Source organism: Lagopus leucura, unplaced genomic scaffold, assembly GCF_019238085.1.
Source record: "Lagopus leucura isolate 7727_CA_CO unplaced genomic scaffold, USGS_WTPT01 Super-Scaffold_100009, whole genome shotgun sequence".
NCBI classification, from domain to species: domain Eukaryota; kingdom Metazoa; phylum Chordata; class Aves; order Galliformes; family Phasianidae; genus Lagopus; species Lagopus leucura.
In genome coordinates this window covers 19090481-19117028 of record NW_024962266.1, presented here as the reverse complement: position 1 = coordinate 19117028, position 26548 = coordinate 19090481, and the positions used below count along the sequence as shown (strand labels likewise).

At 40.8% G+C, this 26548-nt stretch overlaps 1 protein-coding gene across 8 annotated transcripts in view; it reads right to left on the bottom strand.

Moving 5' to 3' along the window:
• Positions 1-26548, bottom strand: part of PTPRF (protein tyrosine phosphatase receptor type F) — a 342455-nt gene that overhangs the window by 253371 nt on the left and 62536 nt on the right. For all 8 annotated transcript variants that reach the window (XM_042873558.1, XM_042873562.1, XM_042873560.1 and 5 more), the window contains exon 2: positions 6920-7000. The gene's annotated coding sequence lies outside the window, so the exon portion shown is untranslated. The remainder of the gene's footprint in view (positions 1-6919; positions 7001-26548) is intronic.

Sequence of the window (26548 nt, the reverse complement as noted above, 5' to 3'; positions counted from 1 at the left end):
TCATTAAAAATTTTGTTCCAATCCTCTAAGCATCATAGCTAGACTAACCAGCCTGTAATTCCCCAGACCTCCCCTTTTCAAAGGCAGGTACTGCATCTGCCCTTTTCAGTCCTCCAGGATCTCTCTTGCTCTTCACAGTTTCTAAAAGATAATTGTAAATGGTTCGAAGGTAGCTTGGCTAGTTGCTGCTGTACCCTAGGGCAAATTTCATCAGGCTCTGACTATTTGAATACACCTATCTTATCTGCTTTTTCTGATCTATCCTTTTCCTACTCTGTACTTTACTCCTATCACCTCATTTAAATTAATTTTAATTAATGTGAAGACATGCTCAAGCAATACAATAACTACACGAAACCCACTTAGTATTTTATCTTTCAGCTACAACGTTAGGAAAAAGCCCCAGACTATTCAGCTATCGTGACTGTTTTTACAGAGATGCAGAAGAACGTTTCAAAAACAAAACAAAAAACCAACCAAGATTAGAGACTGTATATGGCACAGACCAACTCTCAGCTCAAGTGTCTGAAGGGAAAACATTAAGAAACGTCAATAAGCTCCTTTTCTTCAAAGAAAGATTAAAAGTTAACCGCATATTAGAAGGAACACTTTTCAGTGACTAAACCAGCCTGTTTCAGCTGGTTTATTGAAAAACACAACACTTCCCCAGCAGATAAAACATTTGATAACCAAATGCACGATTTCCTGTGCCATTCCCTGAGTTATCTAGCGCTGATCATTGCCAGGGGTAGGTACCAAATTAGGCTGACCGCTGGTCCAAACCAGCACAGCAAGTCCCACCACTCTGTGAACAGACAGGTATCTGGAAGCACATCAACATTTTAATGCACCCACCTGTTATAGCTATAATTTAACTTTCATCAACTGGATATTATCATCCTTACAGCTGAGACACAGCAACTTATTACAGAAGCATAGCTAGCCTGCTTCTATGCAAAACAAACCAGACAGTCTTAGATCATCCTCTATGATTTCTGCTTTTTTTTTCTCCAAAATGAACTACGTGCAGTTACCATATCTCAGCTGAAGCATCATAACTTCCTAAACTGCTCCTTTTCCACCCTGACAGACATCAGTCTCCGCTCTGTGATCCCTTAAGCAGGACATACGACGTTAATGGGGATTCTGGCTGTCATTCTCAAAGGCAGTTAGTGGTTTTAATGCCTCAATTTCTAGCGTACCCAACCTGAAATGCTTTAAAAGGTCCAATTTTCAGGAAATGAACATTCAAAATTGCCCAGTGGTGTCTATTTCTCCCCTGGTTTTTAAATCCAGTATCTGGTTTTTACCTGGGGCCTCTATCTAGGAAGTCCTTTTGTAAGACTAAAGCCATCGTACCAGCTAAAAAGACAAAAATATTTTCTTTCACTAGCTGTGAAGAGAGTACAACAAATCCACACATCCTTCCAGTTATACAAAATACAGTATCTACTACAGAATCTGAATCTAAGTGCTTTCTTTGAGTGATGCAGTGCAAATCTTCTCTCACAAAATACTATAATCTTTCAATGAAATCTGTTTTACTGGACATAACAACAAAGCTTGATTTCCTACACTGCCAGGCCAAACAAAAAAAAACACACAAGAAAACAGTACGTCCAACCCGTGCATGCCTGTGTTTGCTTTTAATACAAACATAACCATTCGTAATCCCTTTCTTGCTACTTGCTTCTACTGAAAAACAGATCACAATTAGCAGAACACACTGAAATTACCCCAAACTAACAATGACTAGAAAAAAGAAGCAAGAAGAGACTAAAAAGCCATGCCAACGAAATGTTGACAACCTTCTAGGCTGCCATTCCTTATTTCTTAAGTGGAAAAACTCAGAATCAATTTTAGTAAGGGAAGCTTGCTATCACGCAATCGTTCAATCTCAGTACAGCAAAAACAATTATTTCAGGTTTCTCTAGAAATCCATAGCCTTGCCTGAGAGTACGACACGACGCGGCTCCATCCAGTGCAGCACCCAGAGGCCCAGATAACTGCTGCTGCAGGAGGACGGCGCTGGGAGCCAGGCAGGCCCCTCCGTACGCTCTTCCATCTGATGCTCTACACAGCTTGACTTCAGAAGTCTAACCAGTGCTAGGTGGTTTCAACCGAGCTTATGCTACTAGACTGAACGAAACCAAGTTAATTAGAGTTAAATGTATCCTCAAAGGAGATCTCAGTACCAAAACTTCTTATGCACATTAACTTATGTAGCATGTATTTTTAATGAGTTCAGCACTTGTTTCGGGTTTAAAAAAAAAAAAAAAACTACACACACATGGCATGGCAGCTATTCAAACCCATTGCACCACAATGCTAGCAAGTGCTGACTATAGGGGACGGCAAAGTTACGCTGCCAGTTATGGTGATTCTACCTTTATTGCATAACTCCCAGATAGCTAAATTAATTAAGGATGTGAAGCGACAAAACAAAAGCCACCTACCAATATGCTGATTATATAATAGAAAAGGAAATGAAAAAGACCAGAGGGCTAATGCTCATGTTCAATTTTGCAAATACGGTTAAGTCTTGTAACATCGCTAGCATCTGTTGATAATGTTTTTTCATAAATACATTTCTGAAAACATATATCCATGTAGAACAGTTAAAGCATACATCTTCAAAGCAGAAATGAGTTTTATTCATCTGAATTTGGAACTTTAAACCCCACCCTCTCCTCCTCGCATACAACTCCAGCACATAGTGTGAAGGCAGGTAAATTGCCAGCAGCCGTGCCTTTTGGGCACCAAGCTGTTAAAGCACTCCACTCATTGTGAGATAAAAGGGCCATAAAGACTTTAAGTCCAAAAAAAAAAACCACAGACAGCCCTACATAGAATGCTGAGCTGTGCCAGTGATTTCAGCCGATGCCCTTTGGAGGCTGTCATTCAACATACAGACAGAAAATACTGCTCAGCACACTACCGCCAGACACAGCAGCTCCTGGTTTCACACTAAGGATTACTGTGCCGAGGCCCAAGTGGCACCACACACAATCACACTGTTAAGTCACACAAGGTTTGTGTCCGTATGTTGGAGAAACATACTCCACACTACTGAAAAGCCTTTAAATTACAATATAGCATCACATACTGCAAAGTGCAAATCAGTTCAAAGATAGAAAGATTTATACAATTGTAAGAGAAGAATGTTAGTTTGATGACAATTGCTTTACACTTTTATGTCCAAATGAAGAAGACTGATCACGCAGAAGCTTCATCTTTAACGGCAATCCCAATGCCCAACTTTCAGAGGTAATGCTGCATATAAAAAAAAAAAAACATCCCCCAAACCACAACCACACAGACAGATAATATTACACTAGCAATAGCTAGTGCAAGTGGAAAATGCTGGTTATAGGTGGTTGTTTTTGTTGGTTTTAAACTTTTCAAACAGTCTTCAGTTTGAGCTTATTACTTTCAAGACTGTAACATTTATTTAAATGGAAACTTTACATATTTTCGCATATCCTTGGAAGAGCAATCATACAATAATAATTCCAGTGTAAGCGAATGTCAAGATTACTTCCAGATGTAGTAAAGTCTCCAAACTCCTGAAAACCTAATCTGAATTCTGCTAATCTAGGTTAGAGTTTATCTTCAGGGGCTCTCCCATAAAATCATCTTTAGATGCTTTAGATTCAGGCTGATGTGATCGAAAAGGTTTCCTCTTTCTCTTCCCATTCACCTGAACACCACAAATATAATCTGGGTGGGTTTTTTTTCCCCAGTCCTGTTGTAACCCCCTCTCCATAATGAGATGGACTTTACTAAGGAAATTACTTCAGAAGAAACCCTGCAGATAAAATGTGACCTAGATCAGCGGAGATTTTGCCCAATTTCAGCTCAAAAAAGCGATTTACTTTAAAAGATGTTACTGCATGTCACTCAAACTGTACTTTCAGCCACATTTTGCATGGGCCAAGTCTGTCATTCTTTATTTCCTAAAAATCAAGTTTACATTGAGAATGACAGAAGACCTTCTCAGGGTCAGCTGAAAACATACCCAAAAAGAAAGGGTAGGAAATTGAGCAGAACATGACCACTGATGGGCTGAAGAACAGCATGACCAAAGCTGCCAGCTCAGCTTGCATGTAAAATCACTGTTGCTCTGGATCCACCACCTCCCCTCTCCTGACCTGCACAAAATGGGTATGTGGTCTTCACAAACAGCTTTGCAGTGGGCACACACACTGTGAGCCTTCCTACCCAAAAGGATAGGAAGATATTCAAAGGAGAAAGGAGGACATCCAAAGGGGCTCACCCTCCTTTCCAAATGCAATCAACTTTAAGAAAACACATGCAGTATGCCTTGCCAACAAGTTCTTCCCTGCTCTTCTGTTTCTGTGAAACATAAGATTTCTGCAACAAGCCCTCCCATGCATGCCACCTTTGCGTAACACCTCAAGTGTTAGAGATCCATATTTCTTAATCAGAGAGATCAGTTATGAAAGGTGATCTAGTCAGTAGATAAAGAATTGGCTGGCTGCAGCCAGACAGTTGTGGTCAGCAACAGCACTACGCTCAGCTGAAGGCCAGTGACAAGCAATGTCCCCCTTTGGTATCATCATTGGTATCATCTGGTATTCTTCAACATCTTTATCAGTGAAATAGACAGTGATATTGAGTACATCCTCAGCAGTTTGCTCATGACATCAAGCTGAGTGGTGCAGCTGATACAATAGAAAGAAGAGATGCAATCTGGACAAGCTTGAGAAGCGGGCCCACGTGAGGTGTTGCACTTCAGCTGAGGCTATACCAGGTATGTCAACAGACTGAGAGCAGCCCTGCTGAGAAAGACAGGAGGGCCCTGGTGGAGAAAAGGCTGGGCATGAGCCAGCAGTGTGCTCCTGCAGCCAGGAAGGCTGGCTGTACTCTGGGCTGCATCACCAGAAGGGTGGCAGCAGGGAGAGAGAAGGGATTGGTCCCCCTCTGCTCTGCCCTTGTGAGGCCCCATCTGGAGCACTGCATCCAGGCAGGGGCCCCAGCACAGGATCATAGGGCTGGAGCACCCCTCCTGTGAAGACAGGCTGAGGCAACAGAATCTGTTTGGCTTGGAGATGAGAAGGCTCCAGGGAGACCTCACTGCAGCCTTTCAGTACTTAAAGGGAGCTTATAAAAATTGATGAAGACCAACTGATAGTGATAGGACAAGGTGGAACCGTTTTAAATCAAAAGAAGGGAGTTCAGATGTTAGGGAAAACTCTTCACTCAGAAAGCAGTGAGGCACTGGCACAGGCTGCCCAGAGAAGCTGTGGGTGCCCTGTTCCTGGAGGTACCCAAGGCCAGGTTGGACGGGGCCCCAGGCAACCTGATCTGGTAGAGGGGGGAACTCTGCCCACAGCAGGGGGGTTGGATCTAGGTAATCTTTAAGATCCCTTCCAACACACACCGTCCTATGACCCCATGATAGATGGCACATCCCACCATCTGACTACCATCTCCTAGAACTGCCAATGTTTGACTGTGGCCACCTGCACCCACCAGAATCCATTCCAGAACACTTTGAGCACTAAAGCTCTCCTCTTGCTCTCTTCCAGCTCTACCAGCAGGCTTTCCTCACCCTCTAAGGACCACACTGCTGTGCTTCCAGACACACATACCTATTTGAAGTGCTTCAGTCTCCATGTAAGCAACGAGACCAGTTCCTGGTATTAGAGAAATCTTGTTTGTTTCAAACAGCACCTTAGCTAATGAGTTTTCTCTCCCCTTCTACACTCCACAAGTATTGGGTTGAGTAATGCATAGCCTAATTGACTGTTAAGGTCACTGGCCAGCTCTTTAATCTTATTTAGTACACTTTGAGACAGTTCATGAGTCATTAGGGTTTCATTCTTGGGGACACAATGACACATAATATACGTTAATAAAGAGCATAAATATAATTCAATGTGCGTATTATACAGACTACAAAATTAGAAAGGTAGCATTAGTATTTCTTTGCAATGTTATCATTTTAATAATGTTGCTTATTTTAATAGACAATAAAAATATTTAATTGTGAGAGCCTGCCAATGTCTTCATAATTTGTAATGCTCATGTAGCTCTAAGAGAAGGCAGTAAAGTCACACTTTAAATAACAACCCGAGGTGAAACAAGGGTTCAAGGAAGATCTATCTTAAAGTTTCCTTATTTGAAGAAAAAAAGTGTGTTTTTTCAAGCTGTTATTCATGATATTTGATTTTATGATGTAAATTACACTTCAGTGTGCACACGTTTCAAACTTTGAAATACTTTTGAAAGGGATCATCACTAATCAGGCACTGAAATCCAATTTCTAGGAGAATATCTGGGAGCTCAAAAGGTGAACATTTTAACTGGCTTGAAAAGACCTCTGAAAAATAAAGTTAAACAGTAATTATACATAAATGTGCTTGAGAAACTTTACACCTGCCTTGACATGAATCTCATCTTTGCATGGATGATGAAATTCTTGGCACTGCTTTAGGTGATTGGGATGGCATTAGCTCAGGCAGGGTAAGAATGCAACAGCCACAAGCCCAGACAGGTAGGATAAAGGAGTTACTGACTCAAAAAAAAGCGTGACAGCTTATCTGCTGAAAGTCTAAACATGTTAATCATTTAACATAAACAGATCTGCTGATATTTTTAGAAAGGCATTTTAACTCATAAGTAACAATGTTAAAAAAGGACACCAGGAAACCCAATCATGTTTTCTAGAGGTTGTCCCAGCCATTCGCAGATTGTTTCTGCTAATAGGAAGAAAAGAAAGAGGAGAAAAAAGGAAAAGGAAAAGGACAGGTAAGCTGGGTTTGTGATTAGGACAATAAACAAGTTTCTGGCAATCAGAGTTTGACTGCTGGCTGTGCTACAGACTCCTCCTGCAACCTTTATCTCACTGTGCCTCAGCTCTGTCTGTAAAACGTAGGTAATAATGTTTCCCTACCTCACAGGAACGTTCTCAGAATAAATCCATAAATGCCTGCGAGACGCTGAGACGCTACTGTGACAGAGGCCATAAAAATACCTAGGAAAGAAAAACAACAAAAATAAGTGTCATAAACAACAGTAACAGCAGAGAAATTCACAGACTAAACAGAAAAGTCTAAAGCTTTGTTTAATGACATGAATTCTCCATCCTGTGAAAGAAACAGTTAGGTTTGGCACGTATTCCCACCTGTGACAGCACAGGACAGCAGTCCCACCCTCACTCCGACATGACACCACCACAGTAACCCATCACCACGTGGATGTGGAGTGCCAGGGGTTTCCTTCACGGATCATAAGCTCAGTGCTGCAACAAAGGCTACCTCAAAGAGCCACTACCAATAGGCTGATCCCCAGCACACTGACAGCATTCCTCCCCTCCTCCTGTGTCTGATGTGCTGAAGAATCCAATTCCTCCCACAGCCAAAACACTGCTCATTTTGAACCTAGCATTTACTCCCAAATAGTTTTTATCCATTTGTTTTCATGCCAACATTGATCCCGTAGCTTAAACAGCTCTTCTCCATCCCTGAAGTTTATTTCCCTGCCGATAAAACTGAATTATGTCACCTCCCTGTTAGAACTCGTTTTGCTGCCCAGACGAAGCAAGTTAGTTGAGTTTTCTCTTTCAAGGCCCTTCCATCCTTAAGATTATCCATTGCTTTCTTTGCTTACCTCACCTCACTCTCTAACACATGGCATTATGCTGTGGCTCACTGTCACTTTGCGACTGTCAACTAAAAATGTGTTCTCTCCAGTAATTTCAGTTGATAACTTCCTTCCATCCTACCCAACTGAGCAAAGTTTCCTCCCACCAGTGCCTCTGTGGTCACCACTCTGCATGCCATCAGCATGGCAACACGGCCTACTTAGAATCAGAAAATCACTAAGAAGATCTCTAAGATCACCATGTCCAACCCCAACATGCCCACTATGTCCGTCAGTGCCACATCTCCACTGAGGCTCCTTCTCACAACCTGAGCTAACTGGCCCAACAAAACAACTCCCTCTTTCATTTCTAGGGTTGGAGGGCTCTCTGCAGGTGCACAGGCTGGCTGCCAGGTTGGCCAAGTGAGAACCAGCATAAGAGAAGGACGAGCTCAGCCATCAGCTGGCAGCCTGCCACCAGGTCGAGCTCAGCCCCAGCGGAAACCTCAGCCTAGGGAGCCAGAACACAGTCACCTTTCCAAGGACTTGGATCTATTTAAAATAACCTTCACAAATAAATATATTATGCAATTTTGTGTTATGCAGCGTTGACTCCAATGACTCTGTAGTAGTGCTTACATTACTATATTTACTTCTGGCACACGTTCGCCACGCTCACTGCAGTCATTCAGAACACGTTCCTGCTTTAAACCCTGAAGTCCTACCTTACCAATACCTATTTACAATGCTCCTCAGTATATTTTTCCTAATTTTGACCATGTTGCCCCTCTTTTCTCCGTTTCAGCAAGCTTTCTCATCCGCTAGCACTAGCATATCTACTTGGATGCTTTGCTTTAAATGCCCCTCTCCAGGCACACTCACCAAAAACCTGGCTCTGGCTGCGCTGCTGCCTTGTGTCTCCAGCTCACTAGGCTTTGCCCTACCAGTTCCTCTCTCTCCACGATAGTCTATATCCAGCCAACACCTCTTCCAAGTTGAGATAGCTTGGGTTAGACAGTTTTGTGGGCAGAAACAATCATTCTGTTCCATCTAACATCTTGCCTATAACCAAGACTAACATACTCAACTTACAGAAGGAAGATGATAAAAACCTGTTCCCCCCCCCCCCCTTCCCTCATACTAATGTGATGGCCATTTCAGTACTGGCTCTTTTCATTCTCTTCATCAGCTAGTCTTTGTTGCAAGAATGGCAATCACATCTGAGTGGAATCCATCCAACTGTAAGTGGTTTGTTAAATCCCAGGACACGTTATCTACAGAGAAGGATGCTTAAGCTACTTAAATAGCAACCCTTTATTAAATGCATAAAAACGCTTGAAATTTCTGTAAGCCAACAATTTATATTAATTTCCTCCCTTACAAGTCTCAGTCTCTGCTGCTAACTATGACACCGATTTTTATGCCTTTATTTTGTAGCCGTTTTTTTTCTGGAAACCCTCTGGCATTTTCTATAGTTCTAACACACACAGCTGCAGTTGTTCATGGGATACACATGTGCTTGCTCCACTAAAGACTCCTTTTTCCAAAAGCTGAAGTAGATTCTGCACTTAGATCACAGGGGCAGTTCAAGTCACCTACCTCAGCCACACCACAGTGACACTACTGCTATAAAAGGGAGGGGAAATGTGCCACCAAAATCCTCTTCCACACTGCAAATATTAATAGACAGAGAGCAAAGACTTAAGATAAGGGTAGAAAATACTCTGTCATAGCACCATGTCATGTGCACTTTACGACCCCTGGAAATCCCTGACACAACACAGCCTGCTCACGTTCAAGTGATTGCTTAAGTATTAAATTTCCTTGTATCTTCTTGACTGACTCATATATATTTTGAATTACGCACCAATTCAGTTTTGTATGTCATAGCCACCTTCACTAAACAGATGTTCTGCTTATGCAGAGGGCATACAAACATGAAGCATTTGCTATTTTGGATTAAACATTAACAGAAAAATTTAATCAGCAGTGACGAAAGCGGTAACGGCAGTTCACTGGAGATAAACCCCAGCATGAAGCACACTTGTCTCTACCATACTCACATTGTTAAAAACCTTGAAGTGACAGCAGAGATGGGATAACAGCAGGATTTTAGGACACTAAATGATACCTTCCCCCACTAAAACAAACTCACTGCTCCCCACACTAGGGTTAAGCTTGGTGCCAGCAGCATCCCCATGCCCAGCATCCATCAGCCCCATGCTTTGCACCAGGTCTGGGAACCACAGCAGCCGAAAACACAAGCACTGCTGCTAGTGCCTGTCAGCTTCCCTGCTTTTGCATATTGAGCCCAGAAGGGAACAACAACTATTTTTTGAAACTCTGCAACGCTGCTTTTTTAATCTACACAACAATATTTACTGAACACACAAGAGCAGTAGCCACGAGCGTTTCACACAGTGCTGACAACAGCAAGGAATTCCTTGCTCCTTGGTAAGCTCTCATGCCGGTTGACACAGCAAGAGGTACTGTCAGAGGCCAAGAAAATCCGCAACTTATCAAAAGAAAATGGCAAATTGAGAAAAACCTATACAGCAAGGTTAGCTGCCTAGGCACAGTGTTAATAGAGCTCCATAAATACCTCCGTCTAACACCGACAGAGGTTAAAAACCCATTATCTTTCCCAAACGACAGCGCGAACATATGTTCAATCGAACACCCCGCCCCACCAAGCTACAGAGTAGAGTCTGCTCCTTTCAGTTCCACAAATACAAACCACAGGGAGCATTTTAAATGAAAGCATTATGAAGATCACATTAGGCAAGTTTGATCTACTGTAAAGCACTCGCACACAACATTAAGAGGGAGAACAACCTTTAACACCTGCTTTCTCTTCAAACATAGCATTATCTCCATGCATGGCTTGGCTCTTAATGGGATGGAATCTCAGGCTAAATTGCATGGCTTACTCTACCAGCAAAGAATACTTAAAACGTGTGGGACCCCACAGCCCACTAATACTGAACTGTGGAGAGTACTCCTCCCAACCTGCACGTTCTGTTCAGCCTGCCAGGCTCTCACCCCAGTGCAAAGCACTGTGCCGCAAGAGGAGATGCAACAGCTGGAAAAGAACCGCGTGACCCAAGCTCTGGAAGTCATCACCATAAATATTCAGATGCGGGGTGATTTGTTTTCTTACCAATAGCACATTGTAATTCACAAATATTAATTAGTTCCTAAATGCCACCTGTTCCTCCTCCCCTCTGCTGTGTGTACAAGGATCCCTCGCTGCCAAGTCTTGAGGCCACTCCGTGCTGCTCAGAGATTGAATCACATTTTATGTCACACAACTTTCCACAGCTTGCTCGGCTGCTGAAGGAGAGGCAGGGAATAATGACTTGAGTTATTCCCTCCCGACCTCTCTAGGGGATGAAACAACAGCTTTAATGGCCTTTGAAGGGATCCTGGTCCAGCCTGTCTCAGAATAAGAGGGATGACAACTGTGCTAGTAGTTCTTTGGATTGGAGAACAGTTTTAAAGACCCAAACTTCAAAGATCTCATTGAGGGGAGAGTTCAAACTCAAGCTCTCCCCGCTGGAGAGAGGAAAGTTTCTAATGCAATCGCTTGCATTGCCAGTGATCACTCACATTTTATACAGTGAGCAGGCACAAGGAATTGCCTGTCACATCCTACAGAGTAACAAACAGCAGTATAAATAAATCTCACTCTGCCAAGAGGAAAGCTGTTACAAACCTAGGCGATTTTCTGTAGGTTTCTATATGTTTTTAGGAAATGATATCTTTGAAGGTAAGAGATACAGGTGTAGGCAGACAGCTAGTGCCAGGTACAGAAGATTCCTCCTCCCCATTAGCAACAGCAAGCCTGTTCCACCCTCCTCCTAATTATATGCATCACCCACAACATGAGAAGTTGTGCAGAGCACTGATGAAATGCAGGCATTGGCAGCACCTGTAAGACTTCAGAAGTGACAGAGGTGAATGTCTAATTACCATCTTGGTCTCTACATACCCAAGGCACAGAAATCAGCTCACGCACTTCCCACAGAGGAGACTATCTATTCAATGCATCCTTCCACAACATCAATTTTTCCTTACTAACACAGGATGATTTTCACAAGTACAATCCAATCTGCATACTCCTTAGCAGTTTTTTGTTCTTTTTCTTTTTATTATTGTTATTATCTGTAAGACTGATGGCACAACACTTAAGAATAGCCACAGAGTAGCACAGGTGACAAATAACAGGCTTAAGGTCATAAAAAAAAAACAGAGCAGTGTTTGCGGGAAAATTAAGTCTAGGTACTACCCAGTCCCTGTTAAATGCTGAATGAGGGAGTTGTGACCAAGGCTTGCTATAATTACTAGAGAAAGCAGCTCTGCAATAGTCCCTGCAGACAGTAATTGCCCAGCATTAACAGAACGTTCTGTGAGCACGGTTTGCCTCTCAACCAAGTTCCCAAAACTGTAACACTCACAAATGGGAGTGCAAGAAAGCAAGAATGTCTAAAATCATATCCACAGTAAATGACAAACATGGAGCTGCATTTTTCAGGGACATGAATGGCAAAAGCTGAAGTTAAAATGTGCTAGAGTTATATTTAGTTCTGTGCAAATACAAATTAAGAAACTCTTTCTTCCCAGTTACTAATGCAGTGTGACAGGAAACAATTATTTGCTCAGTGTCTAATGTTACCTTTGGTGTGCATCTGGCTTGCAGAAATTTTATATTGTGTAATAAAGAACCAAGCTGATATTCTGCAAATCAGTGAGAAAGCTCATTAAAGAAGATGAAGAAACATTTGATTTGCACACACCCAAGCAGCACTGGTCTTAGCTATGGAGATAGAATCAGTTTGGGGCTCTCTTGTTTTTATACTGAAGTACAAAGAAAGTGAGTTTGTTTTCTGAGCTGTATATTAATTTATTCAAGAACTCTGTGAACCACTCTAAGGAGTATCATAGCTTCTCCAAAGTGTAAAATGGAGCTGGGCAGAAAGACAGAACAATTTAAGAAAAAAAAAAATCTCTCTTTTATGATTTCAAGTGCCAGTTTACCTCTACAGAAAATGCAACTCCGGGTCACAAGGGAGCTCTCAGCTCAGCAATCACTTCAGACTTCAACGTCTACAGAACACAAAAGACAACAAAATGCATGATTCAAATGAAGGGCTAGTTAGGCCATGGAGAACCAAGCTACAATTGCAGAGAGGAATCCTACGTGCTTCAGAAGTGCTCAAAAGGTCTGCGCTCAAAAAATCCCAGGCATGCGGCTGAGAATAAAACCCACTCCTGCCTACAGCAGCAGGAATGCCTGCTAACAGAGTGGACTTGGGAGTGTCCAAGCCGTACAGTGCAGCATCACAACACACTATGAGAAGTTAGAAAATGTACAACATCAAGACAGAAACAACAATCCTTTCTTTTAGCACCACTGGATCAGTAATCACGAGGCCCTTCACCATGCTGAGCTATATACGCATTTTTACAGCTGGAGGAGTTGGTATTTCTTGCTTGGCTTCAGCAAATAAGGCTCGACTGGAGGTACATGAAATATCTGTATATTGGTGTGCCTTTTTAGGTATACGTGCTTTTGAGATGAAGGCAGATGAGCACTCAGCAACATCTGAAAGATCACCAACACCCAAGCCTTTCTTAGCCAAAAAAGGACCACCGGACTGAATGCGTCACCTGCACTGCCCACACTGCCAAGGGGACCCCTGTAGGCTAACACAGGCACTATCTTGATGAAACAAGATATGAGTGAGGCTTCTCATGAATACATGGATACAGATTCATGACCAAACAGCTGAAGTCTGTCAGACTTCAGAGAGACTAGAGTGGACTTTCAGCAGTCAAGCACACGTAGGCTATAATCAACATCTAGCTGCCTAGATGCCTTCACTGGGTTACTCAGTGACTATTTATCTTCGGTTGTTTCCTAAAGAGAGAGGATGTATAGCAAAACAAAATTCTGGCTTGGGGCAAAATGAACAACATCCCTTGAAAAGACTCATTTTCACTAGAAATTTCATTTCTCACCATACCCCACTCCCCCAAAGACTCATCCAATTACCATCTTCATTACAGTGCTAAAATAATCAAGAGATAAACTAGAAACCACCCTTCTAATCAAGGCTGCCACATTGCACCTCTGCTTCCCCCTCCATAAAGACTGAGCTTTTAAACAAACACACTGTGAATGAAGTCTCTCTCTAAGAGCTTAACTGAGGTTTAAGGAACGAGGAGGAGAGGCTGACAGGCATACAAATTGCTATTAGCCCATGAGTAATCAAAGGGATAAAGATATATATGTTTTAGGAATTAAGAGTATCTAATTATTATGAATTAGGATTAGAGTTATTCTTTTTAAGAAGAAAAATTACCACACATCAGCCTAATGTGCCTTTATTGCCTTTATAATAGCTACTGCTGGGGACAGGGTGATAGAGCAATGCCTCTCAAGTCTCATCCAAAGCATCCCTACCTCAAGAGCTACCCCAACTTTGGAGTTTGCCAAGCACAAAGCAAAAGGAATTTTTCATTCTAAAGAAAAGATCTCAAGATGTGTGCTCTCCATATTTTCTAAACACACGATAACAGTGTTGCCTGAGAAAAATCTGTGCTGATACTCAGCTAGTTTGGAAAAGAGTAAAGGAGCAGAATACATTTACAAAGGATGAATCGGAAAGGAGCACTCAGAGCCCTGCTCAGTGGTTCCCCAACTCCTCTGTTGCAAAATTCTAACTCCACATTCAGTAGACTCGTGTACAGAACTGACTAAGGGAGTCCATAGGACTTTGAAGTTTTCTAGAACAAAGCCCGCATCAGTACCAAGCCAACACAAGAGAAGCAGAACTCCTCTAAAAGCACAGAAGCAACTCTGAGATAACAAAGTGTCCGAACAGGTACGCTCTAGGGCCTGTAGGAGTATCACCAGTACAAAAGAGACATGAAGTCAGGACTAGGATTGCCTCACTGAGGATCAGGGGCTCCCAGCCTTCTTCGGTTGACCAGTGGCTTACTCCACAGGACAGCATATTCAGACTGTAAGAGGAAAAGAAAAAAGGGGGGAGGGAGGGCTTTTATGTTATGAGAATTAGATGTTACAAAATTAACATGAAAATATGCAGTGGACAGTTTTTTCTTTTCAACCCAGTGCAACTTGTTGTATCACACTCTCCCACAACAGGATAATCTCCAAGCAGCTATTGCTAAAATCTTGCAACCGCATAAATCCGAGACAAGCAATAAACAGCGTGAAAGAAAAATTCAGAAGAACTATTAGATTAGGTTCACATTAGCATTGTCTGAAACATGTCCTCCATTACACCAAGGAGCTGATGTTTATCTGCCTCTCTACAAGGCTTTTGACACAAAGCCCAAAGAACCATACGAATGCATTCACATTGGAGAATTATGGAAACATTTGAACTGATAAACAATTATCACCAGCAAATCCACATCCTAAATATGATCGAGCTTTGCTGACAGCTCTGTGAAACCTATTTTGTTCTTTAAAATCTAGGGAAAAAAAAGAAGTGAAACAAGCTCTGCCAAGTGACTAAAGGTAAGCTGATGTTTAAAAATAAAACGCTCAGGTGTTTAAATCACACAACCATTAACACACAGCATCTACTGTAGACACATATTAAACAGAGATGGATATACTCACAGAATCTAGACAAGCACATTTTTAAGCAAAGAAACAGCTTTCTCCACTTCCGTATCAGAATTATCATGAATTATAATCCCCGATGAGTGATTTGCTATAACAGAAACTGATAAAATAAAGAGCACTTTCAAAAGTTATTTACCACACTAATACTCCCTGTTTTGCTTAGGATATATTTTGGCTTATTTTCCTGTCTCAGAGCTGCCTCTATTTTTTTTAATACATGAATAAAGCAGCAAAAAATATATTCATAATAGTAAAATAAATGCATTGGATATACATATTGCTCTGCATCTCCACCTTTATAACACCCCACACTGAAATATTTGCCTTCTGAAAACTGAACTCGTTGCTGAACAAAACGTAACCAACAGACCACAACACATCTCCATTCTAATTTGACCAAGTAATAACAAATAGTGCAAGAATCACAATGACCAGATTCAGACAGTAATGTCTTACTTTTTGTAATCACAATTATAAGAAAAAGAAACTTCTTGTAGTCTCAGGATTTATTTATATGACAGACATAGAACAAAAAAACCACTCACGTGCATGAATTTGTCTTTTTACATTGTTGAAAGTTTTTTCCTCTAGGAGCAGAGTAAACACAGCATTTAAATATGTCGTTAAGGCCAATTTTATTAGGGAAGAACCTTACATTTCTAAAATATTAAAGCATTTACTTATTTAAAAACATATCTTCATTGCCTTCGAGAGAGCCCAATCACCGAGCCAGCCATCTGAAAGTAACACACTAACCCAACTCTAAATGGTGATTGACCTTTTGGCTGACACAGAGCAGTGTCTTTGCTAATTTCAGCTTATTCAGTTAATTCAATTCAATCATTTGATTTGCTCAAAATAAGAAATCAATTAAGAAATTACATAGCATGAAGACGCGTTTTCATTTTCCAGACTAAGAGCAAGCAGTAAGAGCAAGAGGATGAAATCTAGTTTTTAGGATAACTTCAAGGGCCAAAACCATTTCTCAGTCACTATCCAGAGTGAATACCAAAGCTGTTTTTAACCTTGAAAGCGCTACTAGAAGTGAAACGCAGCAAGTTGGCCTTTGATATCAATATTTAGTACATTCAAGAGAAATGCAGTTAACAATTTAATATAATTTCACATACTGAAACTGAATTCTGATTTTGAATCATAGGAATTTGATCACTGCCATTGCTTTCAGCAATCAATGCACGTTAAGCAAACATTTTTACTCCCAAAACTACAATCATGAAGTATTTGAGTGCTTACTTGGCATATTTAGACAATCCTAACATATGCTTATAATGCAGATTGGTTGACAAAAGGTGTTACCTTACTGTAAAAGCTGTACTTAGCAGGAAATCAAGGCAATCTAATAATTACTAAACTACTAATAATTAACCTCTCCTTTGAGAAAAGTAACAAAGCAAGATTAAAGTGACTGATTTACATCAAAGTTTCTGCTCGATTATTATTTAAATCATTATTTAAATCATGTTTTAGAGAATATTTACGAAGTATTACAAAGTAGCAAAAAAAAGAAAAGAAAAGATTTTAAAGCCTTAATGAACTCTGACAATGATCTCTATTTTTAGCCCGGAGTTTTGGGAGCTCCTCAGCCACAATTCACTGTGGATTTGGCAGACAAATTCCTGGTCCTTCAGCTACTCCATTGATTTTGTAACAGACACCCTTCAATTTCAGACTATTCAGGTAGGGTAAAGCTGAGAATTTTCATATGAGCATATATTAAATCCTCCCCCCTCACGGCACTGCCACCACAATGCTGCACGATGACATTGTCACACGGGAATCAAAACATTTCCGTGTTCAACCAACTTGCCAGTGCTCCTCTACCACGAAGAAAGCAGGGGTGAGAAGATGCTCACTTATTCCTCTGTGAAGAACCATTCATCTTCTACCAGACGTTGAGTTTGACTGAGGAATAAATCCAGCAGGTGACATTTTCTACATATAACTCACTCCTTCAAACCCAATCAGTTTTCCAGTTAACCACCAGAAATTGCTTCCATTTACAAAAATCATAAAATCATGGTTGTATCAGTTTAACATAAACACTGAAGTGGCAAGGACGAATGAGTTACTTTATAGTTACCTGGGAGCTGGAAAGGCTCAGAGGTACTCAGCTGTATCTCAGTGAACCCCAGTCCTCCCTACAGACCACGATCCTGCTCGAGGAATGAAGCTGCTCCTGCTCACCCCTGCACCACCACCAACTAACAGCACTCCTGAGCCACTGAGAGTCAGCCAAACATCCCAGAGCCCTGAGAGCCTTCTGCCGAGGAAGGGAGTTAGAAGGGAGGACAACCTCTTATCTTGGTATTTTTCCTTTATTACAAGAATTAAAGAATTATGAGAAATGCACAAAGTTAATGCAGACAAATGATTTTGTTTTTGTTTCTTTTTATCTTGCTAGTATTTTAATTAAAACCTTTTGTCATGTCTGCTGAGCAAGTTCAAAGTGTTGCAATGCAGCAGCAATGGGAATGCAGAAATCTTGTTCTGCTCGGGGAAAAAAAATGTTTTCAACTTTTACCAAATCAACGACTGTAATTACTACAAGAATAAATCAAATTTATAGCAGGCAAACACGAGGCATAATCTTTTTTTGTGCGTGTGGCCATAAACGAGTTTATTTTTGTTGCAATGCGATAAAGTTTAGCATTTTTCACAAGTCAGACGGACTATTTTGATAATATTCTTTACATTTCCTCCTTATTAATGAGATGAAAAATTTGCTATTAAGATACGCAAGTCATCTCGATACATGTTGCTGCTGGATAAGCTTCAACAAAATCTTAAAACCCTTTTTTTCTAGCCACATTAACACAATAATTACATAGACAAAACTCTTGCTTTAGTATTAGACAACGTTCTGTTCTTGCAAATATCAAGAGGTGGAATTCAACAAATCACGGCAACCCAGCTCATATTGTTCAGCACGCCGCAACAGAGGAGACAAAAGCACTTTTAATTTTCATTATTTCCAAAGACATGAGACAAAACTGTTGTGCTTTTTTTTTTTTTAAATCATGCCAAAGAGTACACCTGCTATTTCAAAGTACCTTCACATCTCCTCCTTCCCTACTAACCTTTTGTGAAGAACAATTTCTGATTGCTAGGCTATTTTTCATTTGCCTATCTCTATTCATAAAGAATGAAGTATGTAAAATGGCAGATTAGAGAGACTGTTAAATAACCTGAATAGCTTACATACATAAAAGCGATTACGGCTCTGCAAAACCTAAGAGAAACGTTATCAAAACACGCGCTCTCTTCGGTGCTGCTACCAGCAGAGCAGGCTACACTCACTGGCACCCAACCACACCACGAACCCAAGTGATTTGTTCTTTGGACGAACGTCAGTTTTGAGAAGTAAATACACGTGTGCACACGCACGTTTGAGTATACATACATACAAAGGTCACCCGTAATCCAATAAACCTGAAAGCTCCTGAAATAGCATTTTTATGAGCCCACATAACTCAAGCCAGCAGCGCAGTTTGGACCAAGTAACTGGAGAATTTTCCACTTACGTGCTTCAGCTTCCCCTTGACTTGGTGTGGACAATCACCACGGAAGCACGGAGGGAAGACCCGGCTGAGGGGCTGCCACCTGGGGGCTCCGAGCAGCAGCGGGAAGGGCAGCTCTGGAAATGCCTCTGCCAGACCGCTGCAGGAAGACCTTTATCAGCTAGAGACTATAAATTTATTTTCTGCAAAGGAACCTTCTGGCATAATGTGCGCAGGAAGGACATAAAAAGCAATCTGTCTGCCAATGAAACTAGAAAGCAAATGTGAAGGCGGGAGAGGCAACATATTTTGTTGAAATATGTAGAAACACCGCTTCGATCTCAACGTGTGCCACTATCTGACACCCAAGGGTGAAATGCTCCGATCTCTGCTGACAACATTTACACAAAGGAAGCCTCCACTATTTCACTCAATGTTTCCAAAACGCCTGTCGTGCTCTCTATAATAAGAGGTTTGGCTGCTCAGCATCCATGGGACCTCACAGCGCTCACCTGCTCCAGAGAGCAGCCAATAACTGTGGAAACTGAATTAACACAGCCAGAACTAAATAACACCTTTCCACAGAAAGAATCACGGTGCCCCAGGACCACTGCCAAGGCAAGAGGCCAACACCAGCCTCACTGCTCACCAAAACACAGCAGAAATGCAGCTTTGCAGCAGGGGGTAGGGAGATTCTGCTTGCAATAAGATTAAAGAAAAAAAATCAAATCATCCCAAAACCAGTTTAGGGATTTGGCTTTTTCCTTTCTGCTCGTCTTTGTTTGATAATTTGTGTAACCTGTAATATTAAAAAGCATGCAAAACAGCAACCATGTCTTTCATAAACAGTTTAAGAAGTAACAAAATATCCGCCACCCTCTAATCTAGTAAAGCTGTTAAACAATAACAGCAATATTCCATCAAACAGGCATGCAGAACTCCTGTGCAAGTTAAACAGCCACATATACTTTAAAAAAAAAAAAAAAAACAACTAGGACTTCTGAGCACAATACAGCTCCATCGTTTGTGGCAATATTAGAATATAATTAGCTAACTATTTTAAAATACAAATACAAAGATAAAGTAATGAAGGAGGCCATGGGATATAAAGGGTAATGGATCTAAAGACACACTTAAATATTTAAGCCAATTTTTGTCCTGAGGGCACAGAACCTAAAGGGCAATGGATCTAGCGACACAGTTTTAAATATTTAAGCCAATTTTCCCCCTTGAATTTTTATCATCCTTCTAACACAAGTTTATACATTTTGTATAATAAGTTTGTGCACCATGAAGATTAAACAATTAAAAAAACATTGCATTTTTTTAATAAAAAAAAAACACAAAGCAATTGCTCAAGCCTCTGGGTGTATTTATATTAATTAAATACAACAAAACAAAATGAAAGCTTCTGCACTGTTTGAAAGGAGACCACTCGCTATTTTGCTGAATGCACTGCAACAGAGATCTGTAGGCTGCATCCCCAGAGTACCCGAGCCAGAGACAATAGCTGTGCCAACAGCTATTTGCCTACGCTGTGAAGGGAAGCATTCAGCAACAAGCAAACAGCAATTGAATATTTGGATTGTGTTTGCACAAAGCACTGCTGAACACAGTGCATCCTCAGTGCCCAGGGCAGCACCTTGTGCCCATCGGAGCACACGCTCCCTCACACTTTGCTCACGCTGGGTGCTTCCCTTTCATCGCTTAAAAACCTACAGAGAGCAGCTGCTTTTATTGCACGGAAGATAAATGTTAACACATTTTGGCCAAAGTCCCCACCAGAAATCCAACCAATACACCAACCAGGTAGCCATATGCATGGGGCACCAGCAGGTTTGCAAAGCACAACTCTTTTTAACCTCATCTGCTAACCGGCCTGTGTACGAGCCTATTGATCCCACAGTTCATTCATCAGTTTATTATTTTTTTTAAGTACATTTTTGTAAGAATACAGTCAATGCTGTGGTCACAACAGCTTACTTACATGGGGTCAATCTCTATTTTCATCAGGGAGGGGGATAATTCCAACTCTGCATTCACATTTGATTATTATTTACTCCTGCAATCAAAACAGCGCAGTTCAAAACACCAGAAAGTAAACAGGGAGGCTTACAGGGCTTCCTGTCAGCACCTATCCAGAAAAGTATATCCTCAATATTTACGCCTTTTCACAGCAATCAATTTCTTTTCTAACAAAAGGCTGCTCTTGAGGTAAACTCTTCTGGCTGCATAAGGGCAGCAGACTTCAATAGAACTTAAAGAGCATCTTAGAACACGTTTCCTAAAATTCTGCACAAACATGAGGGAACAATACAAGGAGGGAAGAAAACAGGACTTCAGGTCTTTCACCCACTGCTCTGACAATGCACAGATTCATTAGAGACAAATGCGTAGAAGACTCCAAATATGTGCTATTGCTTCAAAATGTTATTTCATAATAAGTACATTCGATACAAAAAAAAAAAAGAGACCATGATCTACAGCACAGCAGTATTTGATAGATTTTTTTTTTTAATAACCTCACTGATGACAAGTTTTTCAAGCTATTTTATCTGAAAGGCAAGTACAAGTTCAAAATAAATTGTAATGCAGTATTTTTAGGAAAACTATTTCAGTTTATGCACATTGAACTAGTTACTGAATACAGGCAACATTTAACAACAATAGTAGCAAATAAAGAAATTCAGAACATACAAACTACCCCGTACTTTGGGGAAATAACCTTTAAGTAGTCTACTCACTGGAGACTGTAGCATACCCAAATTGGTATTTTTCCCCCTCAAACTTTAAAACAATTCTTGATCCAAAGAAAGCCTAAATGAACATAAGTTATTAAGCACTGCACTGTGGGAGGTTGTAGAACACCCCTTCACACCCCCTATCCCCAGCTTTCATCATTTTTCAGTCTTGCTTTCATAGAATCACAGAATGGTTTAGGGTTGGAAGGGACCCAAAGCTCCATCCAGCCTTGCCTTGAATGCTTCCAGGGAGGGGGCATCCATGACCTTTCTGTGCAGCCCATTCCAGTGTCTCACCACTCACAATAAAGAATTTTAGCCCTAATTTCTAGTCTGAAATCTACTCTCTTGAAGTTTACTTTCAGTGACCACCCATTTTATTTTTTTTTTTACAGAAACTTAGAACTTTGTGGTGCATGCACTCCACATGCATAAACCCCAAAGTACACTGCAAATCCTGTGCACCCAGACAGGGCTCCTTGAGCAACAGGTGCAACAGAGCAGCAATAAGTGACAACACCAATTTTTAAAACATAACATTAACGTAAGAAAATCTGAAAATCCACCATGGGCAATCAGTAGTGAGCAGAGAGATGTCACCAGATCCCTCTTATCAAATGCAGTCTATCGAAGTTTCACCGCTGAAACTCAGGTCATTTTTTCCCCCTTTAGATACTAAAGTGTCACATTTGTTTTAATTCTATTTCTTTTCTGCTAACAAAAAGACCTTCTGGATATTAAGTTTCAGTATCAATTTCATGCTTTCATATTAGTTTCACCTAATTTCCACACTACTAGCAACCAACTGCAGAAATTGGGAGAAATAATTTCTCAGAGTGAACTCCTTATGAAAAAAGCAATATATCAACACAAGAGCCCAAACGAGGCACAGTGCAAGGCCAGAGCAGCGCTCTCAGCCCTACAATCTCTCTCAGTAGATTTTGCCAGATCGCTTTCAACTACTCACGAGTGCTGCCAGTAATTTTTTTTGATAGCCAACGAAGGAGCAATTACAGAGTAGCACCAAGACACAGCTCACATTCTGGGAGGATTTCACCCAAACTTGCTGCTGATATTCACGCTGAAGATCTCCCAAGGCTCTCTTACTTCTTGCTTGTCCAATAATAGCCAGAATTGCACTGGCTATTGAAACAAAAATCAAGTTTTAACAATCCAGTTTCCCAAAATTTGATTCATTTTAATTGTAACTACGCATAAACCCGTGCTGAACTATTCAGCTATCTACCTGGTTAATTTTATAGCTGTATTCAGATTCCACGTGAATCACATTTAGAAAATTATATATATTACATAAATATGGTATGACATTCCATCAAGTTATCTTTTAATATGTAATTCTACCCTTAAATAAAAGTGAAGATGGTTCCTGCAGGCACTTGCAGGAAATTAATACCTGAGATAGAAGTCTAGAAAGTGTCAGAGAAACATTCCCAGTCACCACAGGAGTTTCCAAGCCGGGTAATCCCCCACCTTCCCACACATCAGCCCATCTGTTCCGAAACACCCTTCTTTCCCCAAACTTTATTTTGGGGCTATCAGTCCTCTTGTGCGATTCCCGCCCAAAGATTACACATTTATCACCCTATTTCATGGCTGCCTATTGTCAATCAACTCACTTTCACTTATGCCCACATTTCAAGGAGAAGAAAGAGGGTACTGAAAAAAAGCAGTAATCCAGAAACCCCCACCAGCACAGGCAGAAAATGCAGCATGTCCAAACTCTCGCCCAGGTGCCAAGGCCAGAAAGAAAACATGCTCTTCTGTAGCACAGCCCCCAAAATTAATCTTGGGAAGCTGACCTTAAAAACAATCAGCACCCACTCCTAAAAAGCCCCTCCATTTTAAACATGTTCAAGTACAGCAGAAACCAGGAGACACATGGCTCTGGCAGCTTTGATCCCAACCCTAACACCTCCCGCAACAGTACAGGTCAGCCCCTTCCCTCCAAACCAATTAGGCTCGCTATAAAGACATCCAGTGCTGCAAGAACAAACCGTGTTTCAGTAGCACCCCCCGTTTTACAGAGCTTTAAATTAAGTTTCTCATAAAAACTCAGCCTTAACTATCCCTTAATCAGTCTCCTGTTTATGATTTCACACAATCCTACGCAATATAAAGAAATTGTTGAACAGTAATTTCTTAGGTAACATTCAGGTACCAAATAGTTGCAGTGCAAATCAGGTGATGACCCACTGCCTCCCACAGGAAAGCCAGTGTGTTTTTATGCCTTTAATTATTTTAACCAGTTCAGTTAACCCTAACCCTCTATTTCTCTTCCATTTCTCGTCAGACGGTTTCCTCAGCTGAAAAATTTAATTCCTGATAAGGCAACCTTTCACCCAACAGAAAATGGACTTTGACTAAGGGCAATCGGCTGCCACAGCAGAGGCTGTTCAATTCTGTTCAGATTTTTCTTCCTTGTACTCATAATCACTGCGACATCAGAGGACACAGAAACGAATTAAAGTGCGAAAAGCCTGATATGCCCCAATTCCACAGGTGCTCGGCAGCACGCTCAGCTTGGCATCTGCCAAAGATCAAAGCGAGGAAGCTCCAACTGCTGCAGCTAAACAGCGAGGCTCTCATGTAAGGCACATTCACTACAACTAACAACATAGCATCCTATTAACACGGCTTATGGACAGCTGTAAGTTTTCAGCATTACAACACTTTATGATCTTAAATAACATGTCATATGTTGCGCTGATATTTTATTGTACATTTTTCCACTTTGGAGACTTTCATGGAGCCTATTTGAATTGCACACAACCACATATTACCGGCAGCTGACAAGTTATTAAAAATTACATTATCTGATCAAGTGAGAAACAGAATGCAGTAGTACAAGCGAATACTACATTTTAACATGTGCCTAAGAAGGAATGTTGCAGACCAATTTTTAAGTACTTACAATGAAGTCAATTTTTTTTTTTTTTTTTTTTCAAATGAAGCCCTTGTGCTTGTATAGTATTTGGATGTGCACTACTGTACATTCTGTATATAGAATCACACTGAGAAGAACTGTACTGCAATGTAAAAACTGCCATTGGAAATATTGGAAGGACCTGGCTTTCTTGCAACTAAAATCCCCAAATAAATGTATTAGCATGGCCATTTATGAATTATATTCTGATAACAGAGCTTGGTTAAGACTCAAGAAGCAGATAAGCCACAGCAAGCACTAAAACTCATGGCTGTCAGCTTCCAACTTGTTTAAACTTGACTGTATATCGCTAAACTCGAACAGAATGTAAACTGCTATCCTGTAACATCTTAGATCATATGTTAGCAGTCTTTCAAGCATAGTTATTTGTTTTTTAATATTGCCTAAAGGCCCTAAACCAAGATAACACCCCATGATCCTGGATTCTCCACCATACAGTTCCTGTCTTGAAGAAATTATGATCTAATATAGACAAGATGCAACAAAAATATACAACAAGCAATCAAGAGAAGAGTGGGATATCGTCAACTCAGAAGTACAGTTAGCTCTCTAACTACTGAAAAATCCCTTCAGACAGGGAGCAAATGAAGACAAATGGTGGCATTTATCATAGGGGTCCTTTTAAGGAACAAATAGTTTGGCATTAGACAGAAGTAACTGCTAGTTAAGGTTTGGGCTTGGAAGCACTGTACTACATGTATGCAATTTATAATCTTAGGAACCATCAATTTGAGGCACAGGAAAGAGAACTTATCTACATTCTTGTCGTTTTCCATAAGAACTGAAAAGGAGTCATGGCAAGCGATCAGGAAATAAGAACTGATAACCCTGCAGAGTCCTCCTGGATTGTTCTGCTATTTTTATGTTGCAAAAGCACAAAGGTCATTGGCTACAGATGGTTAATGTCCATCCTGGCCTGGGAAGGACAAATTTTAACCACACACTTTCACTGCAAGGTTAACCAAGGTTTCTAGTTATCTTACCAAAAGTCTGTCTGCCTCTTTACCAAGGCAACCTCAGGAACTGCATGCTTCTGTGAACACTCATCTTATTGCTCCATCAATTAGCAGATTTAATTCACAATATTCACTTGTTTCTTATCATCATCAACCATTCTGTGAGCTGAGTTAGAGATTCTTTTGCACTAGGGTAACACTGGGACAAAACACCTTCCATTTCGGATGCTACTTCAGTAGAACTTGTATAACAAATGTTGAATTTCATACGCTCAGTGCAAATAAGGCATTCAGCAATATATACCTAATAAAAGTTGCAACACGCAAAACATACAACTTGATCCACACTCGAAAAATAAACAGACTGAATCACAAGTTCAAGCAGTTTTCTATGATCACATTCATCTTCTTGAAAGCCACGCTCCACTGTGACTGATTTGTCCTTCCTGTGTAAAACAGGTTCTGTTTAAGGGCCAGTAATGGCATTTGCCACATGTCACGACGGGGGATGGAGGAAACCAAAACCCATAAATCCAAGCTGAAAGCTTGTTCAAGGTTGACTCCGCAGCATAGAACCTTTGTCTCCAGGAGAAAGAAGGTCACTGCCAAATGAAAACAACCACCAGTGACAACAAACCTTGACACTACAAGATCACAGGTGGAGAGACAAAACCCACAATTTACTAAATAACCACTGAGGCTTGTGGCTGTAAAGACTATGCGCTGATTATAAACTCCGTCCTCATATTTTTAACTGAATGTTCAATCCTGCAAAACACATCATTTGTAATACACTGAACCCAAGTGTCTAAGCAAAATATATGTATTATGGAACACAGCCAAATACTACTGATTACCCCACTGCCTCAAAAGCCTGCTGGCAAGGTATGCATTGCTTCAGAATAATCCTAAATTACTAAGTCTTCATTCTTTATGAAAATAAAGTAACCTGTTATCTCTCGCTCATCAGTTACCAAATATTTACTTCCCTGGTGACAGAGCAGCAGACCTTCTTGAGGTGCTTTATTCCCACCGAGTGGTCGTGAATATGAATATGCATAGTGGTACAAAAGCATATAAAAATAGGAAGAAAGATAACA